The following is a 25951-nucleotide window of genomic DNA, read 5'->3' on the forward strand; positions in this document are numbered from 1 at the left end:
TAATATTCTAAAACCATTCCTTACATATTCAATGTGTGCTACAACTATTCACATCCACTAATACTGGCAACTAAGATGTTATGTTATGTACCTGTACACTGGATCACCCTTGATGTCGGAACGAGACAACTAAGTGTTGATGCTGGGCGGTAGAGTATATGAGTGGGTTGCACTTACCAGGGTGGGCTTGCGCATAGCCCTACTACCAAGTATCACACAAATATTTTTGGATTATGAGAGTGAGGGAATTTCTGATGCTTACTTGTGAGCTATGACATTTCGTGCGATGTTGGCCAGTCTTCGTTTATTATGACCACCGTGGCGGGATCCCATCAGATACGCGTCATGTATTGTGTAAGATAAAATTAAGCGTGTCCTTAGGGAAATATGGTATTATTACTAATTAGACTAAAGTAAAAATAAATAAATAATTATGTTTTGCGAATGTAGTTAATAATGTTTAAAAATATATTTTTTTTTATACAGAAAATACCTTTCTTGTTGATTTTGAATTTATTTAGATCAACAAGTACGTACTTGGTAATTAAGGAAGTAATATTTGATTTAAGCCATTTCAATTTATTACAATAATACATATGATATGCATAGATATATTATGTTATGTAAATAAAGTTTTCTTTAACAGAACACCGAGAGAATGTAACGAAATCACAAATACAATTAAAAGCATAATTGGCGAGCAATATCGGGCATAGTAATTACACTTTTCATTTAATAGGTAATATTATATCAAAGGGTAATCCTTGAATCGGATCGCAGTAAAGGTTTATTAGCCCCACGCTTAGGCGCTTAGCGTCCGCACTCCGCACACGTGAAGGCTGTTTAATAACGTCTGGGTGGTAGAGTGGCGAGCGGACCGCGTGGCTCAATGGCGCGGGGCGGCGCCCGAGCCTCAGTTGCGCCTCACGCCCCGGAGGGGCTACACGTGTCCTCGATCCCGCTCGCGACTTATGTAACCATCCGCACGGTGAGTCCGCAGCCTCCGAGCCCCTTCCACCCTCGCTCGCCTCCATCGACCCCGCGACGCGACCCACGCGCGCTAATCCACAACGTCGCGAATCGCGAGCGTTCGCGGAACCGGCCGATTCATATCGACTGATAAGCTCACCTCCGACCCTCACGTTGTGCAATAACCGTCAGCTGTGAGGTGACATAATCGATGCAGTAAGCACCGGTGCTCGGTGAGTGTTCCGATAGTCTGGAGGTGCGTTATGTAACGGGAACGTGTGTCTCGTGAGACGTGACGATCGAACGGAAGGCGTCGATTAAGCGGCAGGATGTGTCGTTAGGCTAAGGTTCAGATTCCCGGAAAAATACCCATTGTAGCAATCAGTGTTCATCTGAAGGGGTTCGATCGTAAACGTATTTGTATAGGTTATATTTGTTGAGAGAGCGTATCCCCGTTACGGTACAGTAAGTAAAAGCAAAACATGATAAGAAATTCTATACTTATACGGTATGTCCTTAAATGGTGCATAAAAATGACGAACAATACCTAATTGGAGGTTCGCACTCGCGGAGCTCGTCCGTCCGTGGAGGACAGGAAGATGATTCTGCTATTTCTTGCGGCTAAAAAATGAATAATAAAGAAAGAATAAGCTCATTGGATTGTTTTTTCAAACGCTTCGCCACATTTTCTATGGTTCTTTGTTTTCTTCGTCCGAATACTCATTCGGATTTAATAGGAGAATTTATTTTGAAAAGCAAAGATCAAGTTGCCAAAGTATATTTTATTCAAAGTTTCTCGTGAAACATTTACCTACAGTTTTTTTATGCAAGTTTTTAGAGATATAATAATTAAGGCAGCGTACCAAGTAACCACTTAAATTTAAATCGAGACGTCTAACTACTTAATTGGATATCTGGAATCGTTTTTGCTGCCTGAGTCTTATCTGTTTTATCATTTGAATAAATTCACGATTCGACTTTAATTTGGCATCTTCATTATTATTTTAACTGCTTTTTATTTGAAACCAATTGTATTTCAACCTATTTATTATCATAACTACCGAAATAGTTATATTCCAATACTTCTTTAAAACTCCTCTTACAAGCTATAAAGTTAAGTTATTTAATAATATTATATTCGTAAAATATAAATTAATACAAGTAAATTAATTATTAACAGATCTTTAATATTCATATTTATTTATTAAATAAATTGTCAACATATGTTTTTTTGTTTATTTCTTGTAGTGTGCAGAATGTTGTTAATTAGACTTAAGTAATTAGTACACGCTGAAACGCTTAATATTAAAAAACAACACTCTTATCTGGAATAACGGCGCGTTAAGTTCTAAGCTAAGGCGATGCGACGTGGTAATGTTTTACAATTAATTGTTTTTAAAAACATTTTAAAAATAGTGTGTCGACTATACAAGAAATAAAGTAACGTAGATAGAAATGGAAGACTATACAATTTATACAACGTGCAAAAAAGAAAAATTCATTTCGTTATTATATTTATTAAGACTTATTTCATCACGTAAATTTGGATAATAAGTGCAAATTCTATCTCAATTTTTTCAAGAAAATAAAGAATAAAAAGCAGCAATGTTCGGTACTTGCAGTCTATCTGCATTTTATAGTAAATTAGTATGGATAGACAACGGAGAAGTGGGAAGGGATACGCAATAATAGATGGTCTCTTGACCCATATAGTAGAAGAGCAAAAGGTTCACTATAGTTGGCTGATAAGGATATATTAATGTCTAGAAACACACTATGGACTATGGTAACTTATTTAAAATAATTATACTGACATACAAACAACATAACCCAGTGGTTAGGACTCGTGAATCTTAATCTAAGATAGCGGATTCAAAACCCAAGGCAGGTTTGTCAACCTGGATTTGCATATGCTTAATTGTGTTTGTAATTTATCGCGTTAAGCGATCGTGTCTGACAAAAATCTGGATTTGTTCCAATAATAAATAGTGATATTTAATTTATCAGTTATTATATCATTATTAATTAAGACTTAAGCGTAAGTATTTCTTTTAAAATACTTCTAAATTCTTGCTTAGTAAAAATTAATAACACGAGAAAATTAAGAAGACTTAGTTAATACTACTGAATAGTCCGGAACAAAGACAATATTCTGTTTCACTGGCTAATTCATCAAAGCCTACTCTGAGCTCCATACGTCTGTTTACTGCAATATTGTCACCAAGTTTAGGCGAATGTGTGTTGAATATCTCAAGTAATTATTATGCACTAGATTGTAAGAAGTTATTAATAATTTTATACTATTTTAATTAACGTTATAATTCATTATAAGGTACTCTGTTTTTTGATGTAATTATTTATATTTTAACAAGTAAAAATGCCTTTTAATTTTTATGAATCTAGTTTCAAAGATCGATATCATTATAAAAGATATTTTGAAATAATATATGTTATAAATGACATTTTATCTGCCTTAGGGATAACTCAAAAAGCTAATGTATATTCTTCATTGGTCCCTTAAGAATACCTTAAAGTACAAACGAGCAAATTCTAGTAAGCCTTGCCGCTTTGAAATAAATCTTAGTCAAACGGACTTGCAATAAATGAATGAATATTTTTATATAAAAAAGAAGTAATAATGATTTACAGTCCTTATATCGCTAGGCAAAGACATATATATCAGTCCTTGAAAAAGTTTGTTAGGTGCTTGCTTAACCAGATATGTATCTACGACCTTCGGTTGAGATTCTGATATAGTATCATATAGGCCATCTTTCGATTTGAGTTTCGTTTCAGCAATATTATACAACTGTTATTTCAATTGTATTCTAGTTTGTGAGGATTTTAGCTGTGTACTATTTATTTAAAGAGTACAGTGAAAGAGTGATTATCTAAAAGCAATAGATTTTTTTGTTTAACAATTTCAATATACTTTTAACAAACATTCTTTCTTTATCTTCCACCCTAACTATAACTAGATATCTATTTGTATTCTTAAAGTCGACTGGATAGGAATGCAGTAGCATTAAGACTACATTATTAAAAAAAAAAGTTTGAATATTAGAAGTAATACAAGTTGTCTATTGGCAAAATAAAATGAATACTGTATACGATGCTACCTAGTGAGATATGTCTTACAGAGCTTTAAGTAATAATAAATATATATTTGTGTCGAGACAGCTAGGATAAGGTGTAAATGTTTATGTCGCGTGAATGTTTCGATCAACCAGTCTGATGTTATTCTCAAAAATACAGCATTTTTTTGGAAAAATAAAACAATTCCTGCATAATTGAAACTAAAGTAATATATTGTTCGAGTAAGAAATCTCTGTTATGTATATATATAATCGTAAGTATTACTTTTATCATTGACTTTTTGAAGTTTTTTGTTAAATTTTCGTTTCTCAGCACACCAATGTCAGTACTTTAATTAATGCTAGGTAGTAAAGTTTTAACTTGGTAGCACGGTCAAAGGTAATTTCACCATTCAAAAGTAGGATTGACTAGGAAAAACTTATTGCTGAAAAATTCTCGTATATCTTTCTTGTGCAATTCTCCTGGCTTAATTATATGCTTCCAATACCGCAACGCCAAAAGAATGAGTAAAAAAATTTTATAAAACGTTGTTCAATGTTACTATAATCAGTTGCGGATTTAGAAATTTGCCGCTAGTAGGCTATTCATGTTTTGCCATCCCAACTGACTATTAAAATTCGATACGTTTGTTTACTTCACAATCACAATTTATTCTGAAAATGAAAATTTATGATTTGTTTTCTATCGTCCTCATTACATCAGCTTATTCCCGTTATTAGTATGATTATGAACTAGGTGATATTTCTGTCAGTTACTAGATTAGTTTTGCAACGCATTATGCAGAGACGGATTACAGACGTTATGTGTATACATATAATTATAAGAATTTTTTGCTACCGTAAGAAAAAGACAATTTGGGCTAAATTTGCCGCCTCTCTAAGTCTGCCGCCATAGGCTCCAGCCTACTTAGCCTATTGCTAAATCCGCCACTGACTATAACTGTTCAATGTCAAAAAAATAGTTTAGGTTAATTAAATTAGGTTTTTATTTGTCGATTCGATTTGGGACATCCCTATTACATGTCTGTGGTTCTTGTCTGACTTGACTGAGATACAGCTAATACAAACCTACCCATTTCTACTAACATGTATTTGGTCAAAAGTAGTTTTGACCTGAATAGAGTTATAAATGAATTTGCAACTGATCTATGCGATTTGTCTGAACGAAAATTGAGAAAAAAGAGAAAAATTGCCATTTAAAAAAAAAATAAGGGTCCTATTAGAAGTTTTGAAATTTACTGATATTTAATATTTTTTTTTAGATTTTAGTGCGTTTATTTGAAATGTGAATTTTAGCATGCAGTTTTATTACTGAAGAAATTTAATTACGTTCGTCCCTTGTGATTCTGCTAGCACGAGAGCCAGTTAAGTTTACGAGAAAATTATATTAAATAAATATATTCGCAACTTTACTTTATAGATTTTATATATTATTAAATTTACCTAATGCTGTAAAATGCAAATTAGTAATAGTTCATCTCTTTTAGATTTTATTGCGTTGGTATAAGGGTGATTTTTACAAATTTTTATTGCTAAAGAAAATTTAATTACTTTCTTCTCATTGGACTTCTTAAAACTCGTATATTTGATGCATGAAATCTCAGTTTTTACGTAGGTACATTTTGAAATTAAAAGCGACACGATAAAAGAGCTCTTAATTCATGATTTTAAAGCAAATTAAGTTAATTCCATTGCTTCAATAATTTTGTTTCACTTGCTTTTATTCGTGAATAATTTATTGCCAGAATTTTATTACGTTCAACAAAAAATACTCGTTGAAATTTCAGTGTTTTTTTTTCCTTAGCGCATTTTGTCTTTATTTACTAATGTTTACAGTAATCATAAAGATACTACAGGCATAATGAAGTTTTGATCTTATGATTTTCATTTCAGCGCACTCAATTTTGATCATTTACTTGTCTTCGTTTTGCTTTCATTGAGGTAAATTAAAATGCAAATTAGAAAATATCCCATAAATAATAATTGCAATTTGATTTGGACAAATATAATGATTATTTTCATTTAATAACGTAACGTTAAATCTGGAACATATTTTTTATAATATACGATTTTTTACATGTGTATCCGATTTGTTTAGTTAGAGGTTAGTTTATCAAGCTTCTTAAGGCTTTCGGTTCAAACCCAGGTGGGGACAATACTAATTCCTCGTAACTTAAATTGGGTCAGGACTTCAGTTACCTATTTACATTTTAATAAAAAATTATCTCGCTTCGTAAACATTACTAAACATATCAATATATCGATGATATATTTTTTAACTTTTTTATTAAATTCATATTGCTAGTCATTTCGTTGTTTTGAATCAATAGTGCTTATCGGTCTAATTGAATGAAATTCATTAAATAAATGCAAAATAAATATGCCATATATTTTATTCACTCATTTAATTGAAAGGTAGATTTATAATTATATATATTTTTAGATTCAACTTAACGTACTTCGAAATATAGTTTGCTTATTTCCATAAATCTAATGATCATAGAATTGTTTGAGTTAATTAATTTAAAAAATACTCGAAGAACAACAATTAAATCTTTGTTATTTTTCTCTTTTTATTATTCCTATTGTTTTAAATGAAAAATGATCAGAACGTAAACTTCATTTGAAAACATTTATGTATTTAAATTTTTTGCTCTTTTTCATGACATTAAATTCGGCCATGAATTTCTTCGGACAAGGAGGTCGAATTTACAGACTTCAAGAACGTTGGATAATTTAAAGGTTACCACGTGACTTAGGTAGGGCTTTGTGAATATCCATATGGGTAGGTACCTATTTATCATAGACTCTACCGCTAAGGAGTAATACTTTGTATTGTTGTGTTCCAGTTTGAAGGATAAGTAAGCCAGTGTAACTAGAGGCACAGATGACGTTATAACTTAGCCCCCAAGGTTATTGGACAAGTTGCTTACAATGCATAAATGTTTATGGACGTAGTGATCACTTACTTTCAGATCCCTATGTCCGTTTGCCTATTTAAAAAATGCACCTTAGTATACAAGCACCTGTATTCTTTGACTATCCTAATGATATGGGTCGGATTTTCGAAAGAGTGCTGTGTCGACAGCTTGTTCAGCCATTTTGATAAATAAAAAGGAACTGACTGTTTTTTTTTTTGTTACGGTATAGGTTGGCAGACGAGCATATGGGCCACCTGACGGTAAGTGGCCACCATCACCCATAGACAATGACGCTGTAAGAAATATTAACTATTCCTTACATCGTCAATGTGCCACCAACCTTGGGAACTAAGATGTTATGTCCCTTGTGCTTGTAGTTACACTCGCTCACTCACCCGTCAAACCGGAACACAACAATACTGAGTACTGTTATTTGGCGGTAGAATAACTGATGAGTGGGTGGTACCTACCCAGACGGGCTTGCACAAAGCCCTACCACCAAGTAAATGACAAGTAACACCAAGTGACTGGTTTCTGCTACCTTATATACTAGCCACAGGATCGTCGAGGCAATTATAACTGACATCAATTGTGTTTAAGTAACAATGAGTATCCTGAGTATTGTTTAACTAATTACAAATGCGCATGACTTGCATTATTTCTTTAATAACATACTATGAAGATTCTTAAGACTTTTTTCTCGAAAATCTCGTATGTTTGCATTGCGATTTTCTCACAATTAATCTTCAAACTTTTCAATTTTGGTTTTTCAACAATAAGGTTTCGACTGTAGCCCAGTGTGTAAGCTATTAAGTCGATTTTCATTGCAAACCTCCCTTCTTAAGCTTACACACACAATCAAACGTATTATCCTGTTCACTTAAGGCTTCAAGCTTATTTCACAACTCTGTTGCACTGTGGTTGGGTGATTTTGGAAATACCTGAATATCTCCATCAACGCAACTTTTCCCCCCACGGAGTCAAACCTGCGATGTTCATTTAAATAGACATTTGGGCTTAATCAGATCTGTCATAATAATTAATATTTCAAAAAGTATATCTTTTGTAAAACATTCATATTATATTAAATACTACACTTAAACAATATAAGCTATTGGATATTAGGTTATGTTATATAGAATTAAATAATTGGAAGTTTCTAAATTACGAGACTTCAGAATTACTTTGTGTTTACAACTTATCACCAGCTGGGTGGCCAACAATGAGTAGCCAATCCTCATTGGAGCAGACTGGTGGACTACGTTTAAAATCTTCTCATATTCTCCTTTCTCTATCCTCAAATAGATAAGAGGTCTTAGCCCGCTACAACATTAATGGGCGGTTAATCTTAGTTTTTGACCTTAAATATAAAATATCATAAATTTTGTAACTTGTCAACTTATTACTGGCACATTCTCAACCCTTCCAATGTGTATTTGAAGGTCGCGTATCTCATTGTCAGCACGCCTTTGTACCAAAATACTTCCGTATTCAGCGTGTCACAAATGACGTGTTTAGACTTGGTATGATTTATTACATCACAGAAACGCTGAATTCTCGATACCTTCAGTGCTAACATTCAGAAGCAATAAACGATTGGACGACTTTATGTACCAACTTTACGTCTGTTATTTTGTAATATTAACTGAGGTAACCACAGTGAATATCATACTTATATTAATATATTAATTATATTTGAGAAAAATACGAATTTATATCATTTTTAAAAGATATATTATACTATATATTGTGAGTGCGGCATGTCGAATCGAGGATAGCCTATCCTTTTTTTCGATGAGCTTAAAATGAAATGTTTTTAATGAAAAATATTGTAACTTATGTAGTAAAAATATTTTGATGTTTATATAGTAAACAGTAGGTAACAGAAATTATTAATTAAAATATATATTAAGTAACATATGCGTCAGTTATGCACTTATAAATAGTGTTATAATTCCTGAGGTAAAGTATTATTTTTTATTGCTTATAAATCACTTTTAATTTGGTATTTATAATAATCAATGACAAAGAAAAGACTCGATTTGTGTAAAAGAAATGTTAAATATATTAATTTTGACATTTAATTTAATTTCTTGGTGGTAGGGCTTTGTGCAAGCCTGTCTGGGTAGGTACCACCCACTCATCAGTTATTCTACCGCCAAATAACAGTACTCAGTATTGTTGTGTTCCAACAAGGGACATAACATCTTAGTTCCCAAGGTTAGTGGCACATTGACGATGTAAGGAATAGTTAATATTTCTTACAGCGTCATTGTCTACGGGTGATGGTGACCACTTACCATCAGGTGGCCCATATGCTCGTCCGCCAATCTATAACATAAAAAAAAAGATTTAATTGGTTCTTACCAAAGTTCTAAAACAATAAAACTTACAAAATTGCGCATAGTTTGAGGTTTTATATTTATACATAAAACATGTTATTTAATAATAATAAAATTACTAAAATATTCAAAGAAAACTTTAGATTGCAAGTTTTCTTTTTCTCCGTTAGTTTCACCTGTTATAACTCACTCTACACTCTAATAATGTTTTAAGGAAATAAAATCTAAATAAAGTGTTTACAAACATGTTTTTTTGAGCGTCGTTACACTTTCGGGTATATCCTAACAGTAAAAATCATTGAAACAGGTCAAGTTGTTGCACAGAAAACGTCGACAGTATATAGGAAAAAACACAAACTAGTCGAACATGGAATCCCTGTTTTCATTTTCCGATTCTGCTCCGCAAAATCAATATTCCATTGACAGTGGCTTCATGTAAAAACAACTCTTCAAAATATTTTAAACCAGTAGTCACTCGCGGCTTCGCTCGTTATTAGTTGCCATGCGTTAGGCAAAAAAGTAGACTAAGTCTTTTTTGGAGTTCTGTTTGCTTCATACCAATTTTCATTAAATTCAGTTTAGCGGTTTTGTCGTGAAAGAGCGACAGTCGGACAGACAGACAGACGGAGGCACTTTCACATTTATAATATTAAAATAGTAAAGTGAAGTAAAGTAACAAGCCTGTAAATTACCCACTCCTACTCCTCTTCCATTAAGGAGAGGTTTTGGAACATATTCAACCATGCTGTTCCAATGCGGGTTGGTGGAATGCACATGTGGTAGAATTTCGATGAAATTAGACACAAGCAGGTTTTCTCACGATGTTTTCCTTCACCGTCAAGCACGAAATGAATGATGAATGTTAAACACAAATTAAGGACATATATTTACATAAGTATTCCGTGATACAAAAAATACATTAAAGTCGTCCTATATAGACACGATGATTATTTGAAACTTTCGGGTTCCGGATATCCGTGACAAGTATGTCGTTTAGGTTTTTAAGACACGGATCGCTAAAAACGTAAATTAAGTTACAAAAATTTAGCGCTTCTTATTAGATTTAGGACGCCCGTTGAAATTTAATGTAAAATATTTTGAGATGTTTGTAAAGTAACTTTTTCTTAGTCGCCGGTTTTGCGCTACCGTTGAAAGGCTCTAGACTTACCTCCTCGTGAATAGAGTACTAATGTTTAAGTTACGTTTCATACATTCTTGAGGGAATGAGGGTATATAAAAGTATGTTTAAGTATATAAGAGTAGATTTCTTTGTAATTACTATAGTACGAATTTTAATGAGAAGTTATAACTTTTTAACACTCTACGATACACTTTTGTTGTCTACCTGTCTATTTAAAAAAATCTGATAAGAATATACCTTCGCATAATATTAAAAAAAAAAAATATCAATCACTTCTAATTTTAAATTTTATGTCAATGGTAAGTAATCGGTTTTGACGAGTGAATGAGATTGTGACGGAAATACGCTTTAATAGTCCGTAATCTTTCGTTGTTATTACTTGGAGCTATTTTTCAGTATAAGCAAAGGTTATCCACCTTACTGGACCTAGTGTACGTCATCAGTTGGCCCTTGAAAGTTCAAGTTATTTCTGATAAAAGGTCGTTAACAGGCAGACGAATTTAGTTAACAAATATAAAGTTTAAAGGATTCCCTTTTTAAATTTTGATTGTTATATTTTTGAAAGAAATAATTAAGCTAAACGAATATTTCTAAATCAATACGATAACTTGTAAAATCGAATGTATTATTATCTGTCGTTAATATTTGAAGTTATATACATACAACATTATTAAAATAGAGGTAGCGGAAAATTAGAAAATCAAAGTCGACGTGACTATTCTTGTTTTTTTTACGATTTGAAATGACTTGCGATAATTTTGAATTTTTACATGAAAATATAAAATCAACGCAAGCCTAATCACGGTTGATGTTTGGTTTAGCAAAAAAAAAACTAGACAAGAAACAAGGAATTAAGCCACTTAGTGGCAGACCGCGGAAGGCTTCTGACAAGGATTGATTTTCCCACTTACACCCTGTGTGTGCGTCGAGCGCGTGTCTTCTATGTGGGTTAAATGGAAGTGTTCGAGTATGTATTCGATAGAGATATTTGCTTTTCATCTTAATTTGCTGTTGTGTTAGATATATTGACTCAATAATAACTTTACTGTTCTCCATGTTTCGTCGGTATGTCTCTTTTAATCGCATTATTACTAAATCCTAACAGGTAATGAAATTTTTCAATGAAGTAGCCTGAGCCTGAGAATATAGACATACATACGAGTTTCATGAATCCGGAATCTACCAAACTATATACTACAACATTTCAATACGTACAAACGAAAGCAATATATTAATCATATTATTTACGTTATTCCTTTGTTTATGGATTAGAAATAATAAAATTAAAAAAATATTCGATGTTTATGTTGTTAAAGTTTATGAGATTGCGGAATATCGTCTGAGCAGATGATCAAGTCAGCTCGTCTGATGACATAATAAATCATCGTCGCGTACCCATCCAGCGCGGTAATTCCGTGTCACACTACCCAGTCAATTTGCCGGGAGCTCTCCGCTCGTTACCAAGAACGTGATGTTGTCTCGTTTATTGGCATTTTTAGAGTGCGTCTCTTTCTATCGGCTCTTCATATAACGATGATTCGATAAAATTGCAAAGAACCGAACGACCTCAATAGCTTGATCACTTTATTTATATCAATTAAAACTTTATCGAACCGTTAAAGATAATATCATTCTGAGATTGTCTGTCATTTGATATATAGTACTTAAAAAAAATAAATGTATTTATTGTTGGCTAATTTAAGTACAATTATATTGTGATTGAAATAGCACCGATTACAATTTTACGACGCCCATAGCCATTTAAAGCCTCGATCAAACTTTATTGTGCAATTAAATTCATACAGTATTGAAGGATCGGCCATTCCAGAAGGTTCCCATTAAAAGGTCATCAACGTATCTCCGAGTGTGGTCTAATCTTCTGGGATTAATGACGTCCTCCTAAGATTGCTCTTAGCCAAGAATGTCTGCTTTCTTAAAATAAGACCTCGTAATGGCCTAGAAAACACTTTACACTTAGATGGAAGTGTTCTCGTACTTTTTCCGATAATCTCATCTCTGCAGACGTGTTCTTCTCATCTTTGGTGTCTTTTCTATTATTTGGGTTTAAACCCAAGTAAGTTGTTTTAATGTACCTTGTTTTTATTACCAGGTACAATTACAATCTAATGAAGACAATTCATTATTCATACAAATAAGTTTTCCCAATGGAAATGTGGGCTTTCTATCGTATTTAATTACAATTTCGTTTGTATGTATAAGTTTAATTGGGACAAAGTTTAAAATGCAATGTAGTTTAAACAAACTTGCATTTCGCTTCTCATAAATGTCTTTCGGAAGAGCAGTGTAGTGATCATTATTTCTAGTATAATCTTGAACAGGCTGTCGACGGGAAATCCGAACAAATTGCGTCTCAAACTATCAATTTATAACAAATTAAATGGCAAAGATTTACAGTTTCAAAAATGTATATGCTCTTTTTAAATATGTTTTTAACAATCTACGTCATTTTGAATGCCTTGTTTATGTAGTGGCCTTAATGCTCTTGACTATTCCTGTTTCAGTATCTCATCATTAAGCAGGAATCATTAAAAAGGTTTTAATGATATTTAATGAAAATTTAGATTTATATATAAACCTTTACCACGAGGCAGTGATCTAGGATGAGTGAAAAATAGTAATATAACGCGATTTCTCTCCTTAATCACTTATCGAATATATAATTATAAAAAAAGTAACTAAGAACCACGTGTGAGGTTTATTATATACATAATTACTTTATAATATCGTGATCGTGATTATGATCTGTATTACCATATTCATTAGCTTAGCATTAACTTAGCATGACAGCTCGTAGGCATATGCACTGTGATACTGAATGATACATGTTGATGGGTCCCATACCACTTCACTAAGTATACTTACATATTCAACGCACTTTTTACCTGATATGTCAATATTACGTTCAAGAGTCAAGACCAGTGGGTAGAGCACGTGAAACGTAACAGAAGATCGTAGGTTCAAAAACAAGAAACACGGATTATTAATGCAGTTAATTTGAGGTTATAATTCATATATCGAATGACGTCGAAGGAAAACATCGTAAAATCCTATATGTATTTGTGACATTATTAGAGCCTGTTAAACCACGTCAGTTAGTACGCTATAATTTTTCTAAAACGTGGCTGCTACTGAAAAATCACTGACAAAAATCCAATAACTTTTTATTGTTCCGACCTGGGGTTTTATCTTACAGTTAAGGAAACCTAGAAAACGTAACCTTGGCTGGGTTGGCCAAACCATCCATTTGGCGCAGAGTCGACCATTTGCCAGCCTAACCGCTTTTATTTGCTAATCAAAGTTGTGATATTCCTTTTAGATTCGCTAAAGTTAAATATTTTTATGTCCAATTGCTATTTGAATACGAGTTCACAATGATGTTATCAAATAAGTTAGCAAAAGCCATTTCAAAACTCATTATAGTCATATTTTGTATAATGATCGAAATATAGTCTATGGAAAAAGTATTTTTGGATCATCTTTATACAAGATTATTATGTTGTGTAAATATAGGCTTACATAATCGGCGTAGTTACATAGTCAGCTTGGTAAGTCACCACGATACTAGTAATATTTGATTTTTGACTTAAGATAAAATAAAATCTAATTACAAATATAGATAGGTACAATAATATTTTTAGCACATAAATAACAATTAGCTATAGCTTAGCTATCTTAAAATACTTCAACCTAACCGAGTCTGAGAGTAGATGTGAGTTGGCGACACTTTGACAGTTTATCTTCGATTCCCGAGATTCGATTGGACGGATGATAACTAGAGGCTGAAAACGCTTTAACTTCTTAAGATAATAAATGGATTGTAAGTTATCACAAGTAAAATGTATTTGAATAAAACTAGTTATTACGGATTTCGTGGTCACGGGTAGACACGTGACCACGAACGCTGTAAAGTGCTCGAAACGTCGGGATGTCCAAAATAATTAATATACGCGATTAAAATCCGTAATAACTAGTTTTATTCAAATGTGTAATAATCGCGAAAATTTAAGACAACATTAAGTAAAATGTAACTATGTGTGTTTTTCATGTGAAATGTAGGCAGATAGTGTATGAATAATATAAATATCACAGTATTACATAAGCATGGATCGATAGATACATACTTTGAAATCTACTTTTGCATATTAAAAAATATGATATATGAAACATACCATCCGATTGATAATAACATAACGAAATTTTCTTGGTGGCAGGGCTTTGTGCAAGCCTGTCTGGGTAGGCACTACCCACTCATCAGTTGTTCTACCGCCAAACAACAGTACCCAGTATTGTTGTGTTCCGGTTTGAAGGGCGAGTGAGCCAGTGTAACTACAGGCACGTGGACATAATATCTTAGTTCCCAAGGTTAGTGGCGCATTGACTGCTTAAGGAACAGTTAATATTTCTTACAGTGTCAGTGTCTATGGGTAATATTGACTACTTACCATCAGGTGGCCCATATTCTCTTCCGCTAACCTATACCATAAAAAAACTAAGGTTACACTTGAGTAAGACTTTTTTTACATCAAAAATCTGCAAAAAGGTTTTAATTGGATTTGTGGGCTGGGAAAATCGTTCGTTGTGCAAGTATTTAACAAAATGTAGCTTGGTTGCTTTACGTATTATAATTAACAAAAAAAAAATGGTTTCACTCTTGCTATTTGATTGACAAACCAACAAATAATTCCAGATAATCCTGTTAAAATTTATTGCTTATATATGTATATCCAATAAAATTACATTCAAAGCTTTAATTAAAACGAAGCATTAAAATTAATTGCAGATACCACTGATTGTTTAAATGATTTTAATTCGTCCACAACTTTGTTTGGACAAAACAGCCATGTTGGATAAGTGATGACGTCACAATTATCAATATTTGTATTCATTGGTCATTGTTTGTAAAGTCTAATACTCTCTAAAATTATTTTTGGCTATTGCTCTTAAGTAAGTTAGAATGTCGTTTGAAGGCTTGTAAGCCGCCAAGCAATGTATAAATCGCTATGTTATCCTTATGCCTTGATCTATTGACATATAAAAGTTAAGTTAAAGTTATTTGTTAATTAATTGTTGATTTGTATGGATCACTCTTGAAATTAATCTTTTATATTTTTCCTTATTAGTTAAGTTAAGCAATTAAAGTAAAATAGTTTAGAAATGTAAGATAAAGCTATAGCAATACTTCCGGTTCCAGTGTTGTCAGAAGCCTTAAATTTCCCGCCCAGGTATTGTTTTTTCTAATATCAATGAAGAGTGCGTATGGGTTTAAAAGTATGTACAAAAAATAAGCGAAATGTATGAAAATATCCAAATCGAAGATTAAAAGGGCAATCGAGATAACAAAATAGGCGACTTATTAAACATCACTTTGCCTCGATATTGTACTGTTGCCAGTAGGTCGTCTAATTGATCTCAGAATACAAGCGCCTCAAGCTCAATAGCTGATATCAGCAGATATTACACTGATCGTTACCGCAATGGATCTAGTCGCCTTTATACTATCTCGGTTAAGCAATAATCTTTGCAGGTTTAAAGGAGTTATATTCGTTGTTATTGGTTTTTAATTGATTTATTATTGAAAAAAAAAAAACAATTACTTAATCGTCACATCAGAAGACTTTATTTCACTAAAAAGATCGTATATTTGATTTGATATACAATGTATATGATCTATATATTTTATATTAAGAACAGTTTGTTTCTCTGTGCGTCAATCCAGTGGAAACTACTGCATGTATTGGTATGAAAGTATAGCCAATCTTAGCGGAATAGTCCGTAGATGATTATAGGCTATTAATTATTTAATATTATTATTGTTTAATTTCATTGACTCTTAGCTCTTTTTATTTGTAATGCCCTACTAAGCAGGCGAGATACAGCTTATAATTGATGAATAAAAGTATACTCATTTTTGATTTAATTAGTTAGGTATAAATCTATCTTACATTATTTTTAATAAGCGACAAATGTATATATGTTTTAAATACAATATTGGTTTTATTAAAATAATTTAAGTAGAGAAGTTTCAAACAATAAGCGGATTTAACTGCATTTTTCTCGTACGAGAGATAGGATAGGAGCACGAGATAGATATTAATCTAGTTTAGATGAAGAGTAATTAATTGCATAGTAAGAATTTATTATTACTAGACGCGGGAACAGTTTTTATACGCTTAATCGGATACATCCATTAATATTAGTATTACGAACTAAGGAAGTCGAGATATATTTTTAATTTTTTTTCCGAAGGTATACTGGCAATTCGCCAATATCTTATAGTAAGAGAATTTGGTAAGGTTTTTGGGAGATTCGACAAATGTGTTTTTATAGGTGTAGAATTTCTCTTTTGGAATTTTCATTTATTCAGCGCGTTCAAGCGTAAAAGTCGCTCGCACCACCGTGTTGGAAATATTTTTGGGCGCCGCGAAATATTTTTTGACAATGTCGCCGTTCCGTTTCACATTACGGTGAAAATTATTACGTTTCAAAGTAAACAGGATAGCATGTGTAGTTATGTTGTTAAATGTCTAGCTTCAGATAGTAAAATTCTATATTAATATTATATATGTGAAAGTAACTGTCTGTCGCTCTTTCACGACCGAGCCGCTAAACCACAACTCATGTACATTAGATACATATTATGTGTAAGTTAAAAAAAAACCTATGTATAAAAAGTATATAAAAAATGTATTAAAATAATTATTTGTGTGAATGTATATGTGCGTGAGTGTGAGTGTGTGCGCGCGCGTGTGTGTGTGTGTGTGTGTGTGTGTGTGTGCGCGTGTGTGTACATATATATTATTATTATATTTTTTAAGAAATAAGTAAACTTAAAACTAAGCGGTACCTAGGTGTTATAGTTATATAATAACATAGACGTTAAGTAAGAGCGCCTCTTTCGCCAACAAACTGTTCAGCAGTTTGGCGATTTTGTGTAAAGTTGTTAATGTTATTATATTTGAAAAAAAAATTAATTTGGTATGAACCAAACATGAGCGGCCTTTATCCTTTATCCATGGAAGGATAAAGGCTACTTTTTTGCGTAGCACATGACAATCAACACCCTAAAACACAAGCGAAGCCGTGGGCGACTACTAGTTAGTTTATATATGACTGGTACTGTACTGTACTGTACGCATTTGAATTTAACAAAAAAAAAAAAGTTGTAGCCTAAATTACTCCTTATTATATCAGTTATCTGCCAGTGAAAGTCCCTTCAAAATCAGTCCAGCCGTTCCAGAGATTAGCCAGGACAGACAGACAGACAAAGACGCAAAAATTGTAAAAAATGATGTTTGGGTATATGTAACGTGTGTACATATATATAGATATGTAATGAGTAAAAAAGGGCTATTTTAGTATTACAAACATTCCAATTTTATTATATGTTTAGATTGGCTATCAATATTCTCTGACAACTAATATTGATCGAAAATATAAAAGCGTAGCAATTTTAATGAAAATTTTAATATTTTATTAATATTTTAAATTAAATAAGAATTTTAATACGCCTTAAGGTTCTTGATCGTGACCGGTTATTAAGTCAAGAATGAACCGTGGGGTACCCTCCTAAGTGTCACGTAGAAGATTGACGACCGTAACGCTCGGTGGGCATGACGTAGGTTATGTCTCGGAGACGAGTACCCTTTTATGGACCCTATTCAAAGCGTAATTAGGTGGAAAATTGCTTAATCAATTGCTAACTTTACAAGTTGCCAATTTATAATAAACTATGCATATTTATTATTTGCGTGTTCTTATTAAAAAGGTTTAAAATAGTTAGTTTTTTAATAAGAAAGATATGCAGATATTGTTGGTCCCGTTCAGTTATTGCTTTGCAAACCATCATCAGACGTTATAAGCCATTAATTATATAGTAAAACCTTCTCTGAAGCGCGCTGTACCTTTGATATAAGTTCGCCTCATTTATTAAAATCGATTACATATTTAAAGAATTTCTCCAGTTAGTTCGTCACGACTTCGGCTATGTGTATCAAAGACCTTATATCTGAAGATAAAATGATCCACTAACCGTGTTACACTTCCGACGTCAAGTTACGTAAGGAGTCTATATCAGTCAGTAAGCCATTAATTAAAATCGGATCTCGCTTGCGGCAAATTTCCTTAAAACGCTTAACTGATATTCACCCTAATCCATTTATAAATATAGACACGGGGTGAATAGGCAGCCTTGTATTCCTGGAAATTGTAATTTTAAAATTGATATATCAATACTTTTACAAAAATATTTCAATATTATACTTTTTTGTATTGAATATATTTATCATAATTTATTTATCTAAAGGAATCCATTCATATGGTACTTACTTATCAGTAATTAATTAAGGTTAAATCCTCTTTATCTAGAATTTTAAATTATGTATCTATTTTCCAACTTCAAAAGATGCAGTAACCATGAATAGGTGGTAGCTATTATTTTATTTACCTCTGGATAGGACGACCCTACATCATATGTTACTAAGCAGCAATTTTTAGTATTGAGCCATCCAGTGTAAGTAGAGCTGATATAACATTTCAGTACGAAAGGGCCGCCATTGGTGATATATACACATGATCAATATTTCATATAGAGTCTATGATTATGGATCTGTAAAATTCCATTAAAAAAGTGTCAATAAAACTTTAATGAAAATATCCCGAATGAATACAACAAGTATGTTAAAACTAAGTAGATAAAAAAAAAACAACGTTCTTAATATTTTTTTGTGTTATTACTACTCCTATTTAATACTTTTTTAGTGTGTGATTTTTTTTTTATTTTGGTTACGAGTTATATAATACGTAATGTAATCTGTTAATCTCAGGTCAGGATGTGTATTTGCTTCGGTATCTAGAGTGGAAATACTGTATGTTTACTATGACTAACTTCTTTTTTTAAATCCAGATTTAATAATAAATGCACACATACACACAGCCACAGATTAATATAAGTATGCATACTGATTTACATTTGCTTCGATAGTCACCAGTATATCCAATACTCAGAGATTTTTCACACCTTTTATGCTAGCATTACTTAGATATTAGGTACACCGTAGTAGGTAAGGTCTTCCGTGTACATGAATAAAGTTTTTTTTTTGTTTGAACAAAGAAAATAAAGAATTAATGATAGTATGACAACATACTATCATTAATCATTACAAAATGCAATATTTTCTTATTAACTTAATACAAGGATTTTTTTAAAGCAATCTATGCTAGTAACGCGTGTTACTGAAATTCCACCGTATAACAAACATGGAACATTCATTTATAAATTCCATTCTGCTCGTTTTATTATAAATACAAAAAAATATGTATACGAAACTTTTCCGTTACATATTAATATATAAATTGCAATTGAAAATATGACATTAAAAGCAAGTATCGAAGTATAAAGTTGAAAAATGATTGTGAAGATAATTCGAGTAACACAAATTACGTGAGTAATTAATTTGGTAAAATTAATGATGCATTGAAGGATTCCCAGTATGGTTATAATGATAAAATTAGTCTTTATTTACCGATATTAGGTAGCTCGTTTGACCGCGTGAAATTTCGGCCGAAATGTAATTTCAAAACATTATTAATTTCAAAATTAATTGTCATCACGGCTTTATTCGCCTGTAGATCAAATGGAAATTAATTTTACGATGAATTAAGTATTCATCTGTATGTAATATGATTTATAGAAAACATTTTAACATGGGCATGCTCCAGTATCATGAATGTATCTTGGCAAGTATGCAGGTTCAATTTGGTTAAGCAAAATTGATATATAATGTGTTTCATTTGCCTTTGTAATACATCTCATGGTCGGTAGCGCTGACTCGCTCACACCGATATGTATATATCTCATGAAGATAGAAGAGAATGAGTACGTCTTCTTGCCTATGTATAGTTCACATCCCTTCTTGGTTAAAGATTGAAGTGAGATTCTCAAAACGCTTTTAGATTTGAAGAGAAAAAAAAAACATAAACTTATGTCTACATTATTTATTCTAATTCTATACATAGTCCTTAGACATTGGATTCTCTATATGTTTTGTTAATCTTGAGTGAAAATTAATCATAAGTTTTTTTTTGTTTTCCATGCAATTGTATTTTTGAATATATAGAATGAAATGTTTAATTTATTTACGTCATAGCTATTTTATACTCCTTGCATTTAATGTAATAAATCGGGGTGATTTATTACACTTAAACCCTGTGATAAAAGTTGCCTGTCAGATTTTAAAGCAGTATAGTTAATAAGTTTTATTTGTATTTAACATTTTGAATATAAACACTGTAACTCGACAAAAATCCTTCGTGCTAGTTTTTTATTTATTGTTTAACCAAAGTACAAGATAATAAATAAAAATATATCTTTTTTTTGTTACCTTAAATTATGAAACAAAATGAAGCTCGCAGAATATTTTAGTTATCTAAACTAAATAAAAAATTATAAGCGAATACATATTCCCGGGAATGATCAACGACACGTCTATTTAGGCCAATTAATCATTTTTGTTAATACGTCAAAAATGCTGTCACTTTAATTATTGAACTTTCATTTTATAATCTGAGGAAAGGTCAGTTAAAAATACTTTATACAAAAAAGTAGCAGAAAATATGAGTACTAGATATCGTGTTATCGAACAGACGAAAGTTGTTTTCAACCGACTTCAAAAAGGAGGAGGTTATCAATTCGTCTGTATTTTTTTTTACGTTTGTTACCTCATAACTTTTGGCTGAGTGAACCGATTTTGACACCGGCTTCAAATATAACAATAACTATAACTACTGTATATAATCGTAAATCGACTTTTAAGTAGTCAATATTTTTCATTTATTTTACTTAGGACGATCCTTAAAAATATTTTGAATACGCAATTATTTTTATTACTTTTTAGTGCATATTAATTTGTATTAAAATAGTGTTTTGTTTGAAGTAGGTTTTTCTTTTTGTTAAAACTTTTATTTATTAACATATTGAACAGTTAGATTGCGGCTGTTTGACTTGGGTAATCGCCAACATTATCTTATCCACTTATCGTTATTAGTGTGGGTAGATTACGATAACCAACCCCTATGATAATCTAGTATACATAAGTATTAGGTACTGATTTAGATCCTTGTTGCATTAATTTATTTCAAGTTCAATCAGAATTTTATATGTAAATTGGTAAACATTTAATATGATATGGGGACGCTGAAGTTACATTGATTCAAACTATAAATATGAGCTTTATTTTATGCAAGTAAATATAAAAAGAGTCAAGATACTCACCAAACATATCATTCATGTATTAAAAGTAGCCAATTCGAATCCAGATCTGCGCCTTTTTTTCCTTTTTCGAGAACTCATTTTTTATAATTTGACACATGTGTTGTCGAGAAAAAATATAAAGAAACCTGCATGAGTTGAAAGAAATTATGAAACTGCCTTGCTCATGCACCCGCGCACAGCCTTAACCATTACAGTTTCGCAAGTCTTATTCATACGACAAAGAATTTTTCAAAATTTTACATTACATTTGAAAACTTAAAATAGGTTACTTTTTTGGTAAGCTGCAGTATTACAAGGGACCTTTAATTATTGACCTGATTTAAATATTGGGATTACTCAATTGATTGTTTCATGAAAATAGGAAAAGCGACATTGAGAGTATAGTTATTGAATATAGTTACAAGGTAAGGTGCAATCATAAATCCATTAAAGATTAGTCGTTTGCGTAATATAGATCAATAGATTGATCTCGGATAAAGGCGTCTTGTTAACGATTAAAACGGAAAAATATATTTATTTTACCAGTACAGATTTGGGACGAGTTAAAATTAATAATTAAATTCCAATAGGTTCCTATGATGAAGGGAAGAGATCTCGCATAAAGATAAGCTTTCCTATCTTATCACTATAATATCACTTTGTTTCTTTGTTATTATTTTTTCAGTGTTACTTGTTTTTGGTACATGAATAAATAAATAAATAAAATGAACTTCCCAAAAACATCATTTTACGTAGAAGATACGATAAATAGAACCTTTTACACCTTGACAATACACTGTTGTGCTTGTAGTGTACACACGCCGATATTATGATTTAAGTAATAAATGGATATTACAATGGTATTTGTCAAGCCTTAAAACAATGAAAGATCATTCAACCCATGATGTCACATATATGACTCCGGTGTAAAGCGGGACCGTTATGAATTGAAGCCGTATGTAACCGTAAACGCAATTTCGATTCAAAACTTAACAGTATTTGTGTTTATTTATGCGTCGAAATTGCAATGTTTTTTTTTATCGAAGCTCTCGATTTTACTGCACGATCAAATTGGAAAAATATATCTTTAATTTATACCGTAATTTTATTTCGTGGTTAAATTAATATCTATATAATAATGTAAGCGAATGGGATTTAAGTCTGTACATGGTTCTAGCTAGTAGCTAGAAGCATTCACATATCTTTAAAATAGTTTGATTTGCCAACAAGGAGTTTTGATGCTGTGTTTATGTATCTATTTGGAAAAATGTATGATGCTATAATGTACCAAGTTCTACCAATAATTAGCTTATTACTTCACCTTTAGAGTGTATTAGATACAATTGCTACTTAATTGTTGTCATCAATAAGCATATACTGTGTCACATAGTGTTAAGGCATTTCCAACACCATTCAATATCTCATCAAATATGAATGTAAAGCAATTCCGCCAAGTGCAATAGTGAGGTGAACTAACAAAGCATCCATCGATGGCTCTTCCCATAATATTCAAGCACCGCGAAAATAGACCTGGCGAAAAATCGATATAAGGTGTGGGATGTCGAACCTCACTGTGACCCTTCAAAATTGTGTCAAGACTTATTAACTTCGCCTCTCTCATCTTATTGACGTGTTGTCTTTTAATAAACATTTTTGAAGTTATAGCTCTTGGCGTGTTATGAAAAATTATGAGAGCGGTTTTTTTTCATAAGCCCGCACAGAGTGGCATGTGAACTACACGACTATCTTGCTCACTGAGCCACCAGTTAAGTTGCTCGAAATAGACAACTACACGCGTTATCTAATTGTTTTTTTTTATTATAAATAAATATTGTGAGTGCCTAAATTTATATTTATCAAAACAATCATTTTATTTAAGAAGCATTTAGAATTACTCACGTGTATAATATATACATAAGTACACGCACCGTAACGATCGTTTCATTTCCAAGGTGTGTTATCAACCATGAACTCACTACACTATATAGTATAAAACAAAGTGCCTAACAGCTGTCTGTTCCTATTTATGCTTACGTCTTCAAAATTAAGCGTCAGATTTTTTAATAGAAAATTAAATCAAAAATTATTACTAAAAACAATTATTACAAAACCTTATATTTTTAGATGAATAGAACTCGAAGATTCCTAAACGAAGCTTGCTCATATTCAGGCAAGCATCACTAAGTTTTCATGTGTTTACTCTTTGATTTTAATAAATCTGATAGTAGGCCGTGAAAACTGTAAGGAAGCCTGCCTGAAATGCGTCGGATGAAATCTAACACGTGTAATACTTTATTGTTCCCAGTGCAGTCCATGTTAACACAATTTAAGCTTACAAATTTAATTGTTTTAGATAACACAATAAAAAGTAATTCAATTTATTATAGTTTGCTCAGTCACTTGTAGTTGTGACTAAAATAAATATTTTTGTCCAATCAAAAAATATGCACGGAAAAGAGCGGTATTGAATTTTATAAAATAATACACTGTAGGTAGTATACATTTAATTTATTAAGCTAGCGAGTTTGTAAAAACTCTGTAGCTTGATTTTCTACTTGGTAGGGCTTTGTGAAGTCAAGCCCGTCTGGATAGGTTAATCTTAATTATCAGACGTGCCTATCCAGCTACTGATATTTAAAAAAAGATTGGAATTAATTTTAAGCCAAATAGTCCATTTATCGAGGATATATAACTTCAAGCTCCAACTTTAAAAGCATAGCGATAACCATAAATATATAGCAGTCTGACAAACTGTGCAGATATTCAGTTGATAAGAATTTAGGTTATGTTATAATAACGCGTTGAAAGATGTATACTTAGGGTTGAACGTGGTTGAAAGCACGGGCTCTAACTACTATAGATAACTAAGTTGTTAGCATGTCTTGGTCGTCACAAATAAGAATATATAGTAATATAATAAATAAATAATAAAATGCAATATAATATATGTTTGGCAACTACCAATAAACATTTTAATGTTTAAATAATAAAACAAAAAACGAACATTTGAATTCAATTAATTGGTCAAAGCTTATATATACCATAAAAGTATTATGTTTTCTTATATATTTATAATCAATTGGACTATTTGAAAAAAAAAATTGACATATTTTTTGTCCTTTTAACTTTTTCCTAATATATATTTGTTGTTAACAATAAAGTATATCAATAATAGTAAAACGATATCGTTTCGTAAAATATTGATTTTATTCTTTTTCACAAAAACAAAAATTCTCAGTATATATTTAAAACTTTTATATGATAATGTTTAAACGAAACGGGTAGTTCGTTATAAAAACAACAAAAATAAACGAATGCTAAACTGCAGTTTCTCGTTAAAAGTATCATCAATTAATTTACATAAAGCATTTGTATAAACAAGACTAGGGTTAACTTCTCTGTGAGCGGCTTGAAGTGATCTATCGAGATGTACCCAGGGGATGTATTAAGTGTTAACTGAATTGTACCGATAGATGGAATAACACATTGATAAATAGAATGAAAACCTTAATATAATTTTTTTAGTTATTATAAAATTTGAAAATCGAATAGCATTGTTTTTTCTGACATCATTTTATAATATTTTTTTTTTATTATAAAAGTAGAACATTAAGCCAAGGCAAAATAAGTTGCGTTAATATTACAACTTATTCTTTTTAATGTTCTAAAGAGTAAATACTTTATCCTGTTATATTATCCTATCTAGTATGGTCTGTTAGTAGTGACATTTTCTTTTCGTTTTGTATAAATAATTTCAAATGTTAAGCATTGGAATTGACTGTTTTTTTGGTTTTTAAAAACTACGCAATAAGTACCAACAACAACTATTCAAACGCAAAACTCAACATATATAAAACATATGCTCTTTTAAAACTGGTTAAAAATATGTCACAAGTGAAAACTAAGTAAATAATAAAAATAAAAATTGAAAAGCATAAAAGTTAAAGATATTTTAAAATCAATAGTAAAAGTTCGAGGCTATGAATGTTTTGTCGCCTTCATAATATCTATTTTATCACATCTCAATAAAATCGCTCCGATATGAACTTCGAGATTGTAAAATTTAAAAATAGAATTAATTTATACAACGCGTTCAACGATCAGTTTACTTAAGATACAATCTATAATTGCTAGAGCTCACTCAAGCGATCTCGGAGTATGCAAAGTCAGTTAAGCAAAAATTCTGCTAAGACATTTTTTAAAACTATTTTTAT

At 31.6% G+C, this 25951-nt stretch overlaps 1 protein-coding gene across 5 annotated transcripts in view; it reads left to right on the forward strand.

The window, feature by feature from the left end:
* The first annotated feature begins 867 nt into the window (after window positions 1-867).
* LOC124537658 (potassium/sodium hyperpolarization-activated cyclic nucleotide-gated channel 2) overlaps window positions 868-25951 on the forward strand; it is a 255504-nt gene continuing 230420 nt past the window's right edge. For 2 of the 5 annotated variants that reach the window (XM_047114556.1, XM_047114558.1), the window contains exon 1: window positions 909-1202. The gene's annotated coding sequence lies outside the window, so the exon portion shown is untranslated. Of the gene's footprint in view, window positions 1203-25951 lie in introns of all 5 variants that reach the window. The other 3 variants (XM_047114559.1, XM_047114560.1, XM_047114557.1) reach the window with 2 other exon arrangements.

This window comes from Vanessa cardui, chromosome 18 (assembly GCF_905220365.1).
Source record: "Vanessa cardui chromosome 18, ilVanCard2.1, whole genome shotgun sequence".
Lineage (NCBI taxonomy): Eukaryota > Metazoa > Arthropoda > Insecta > Lepidoptera > Nymphalidae > Vanessa > Vanessa cardui.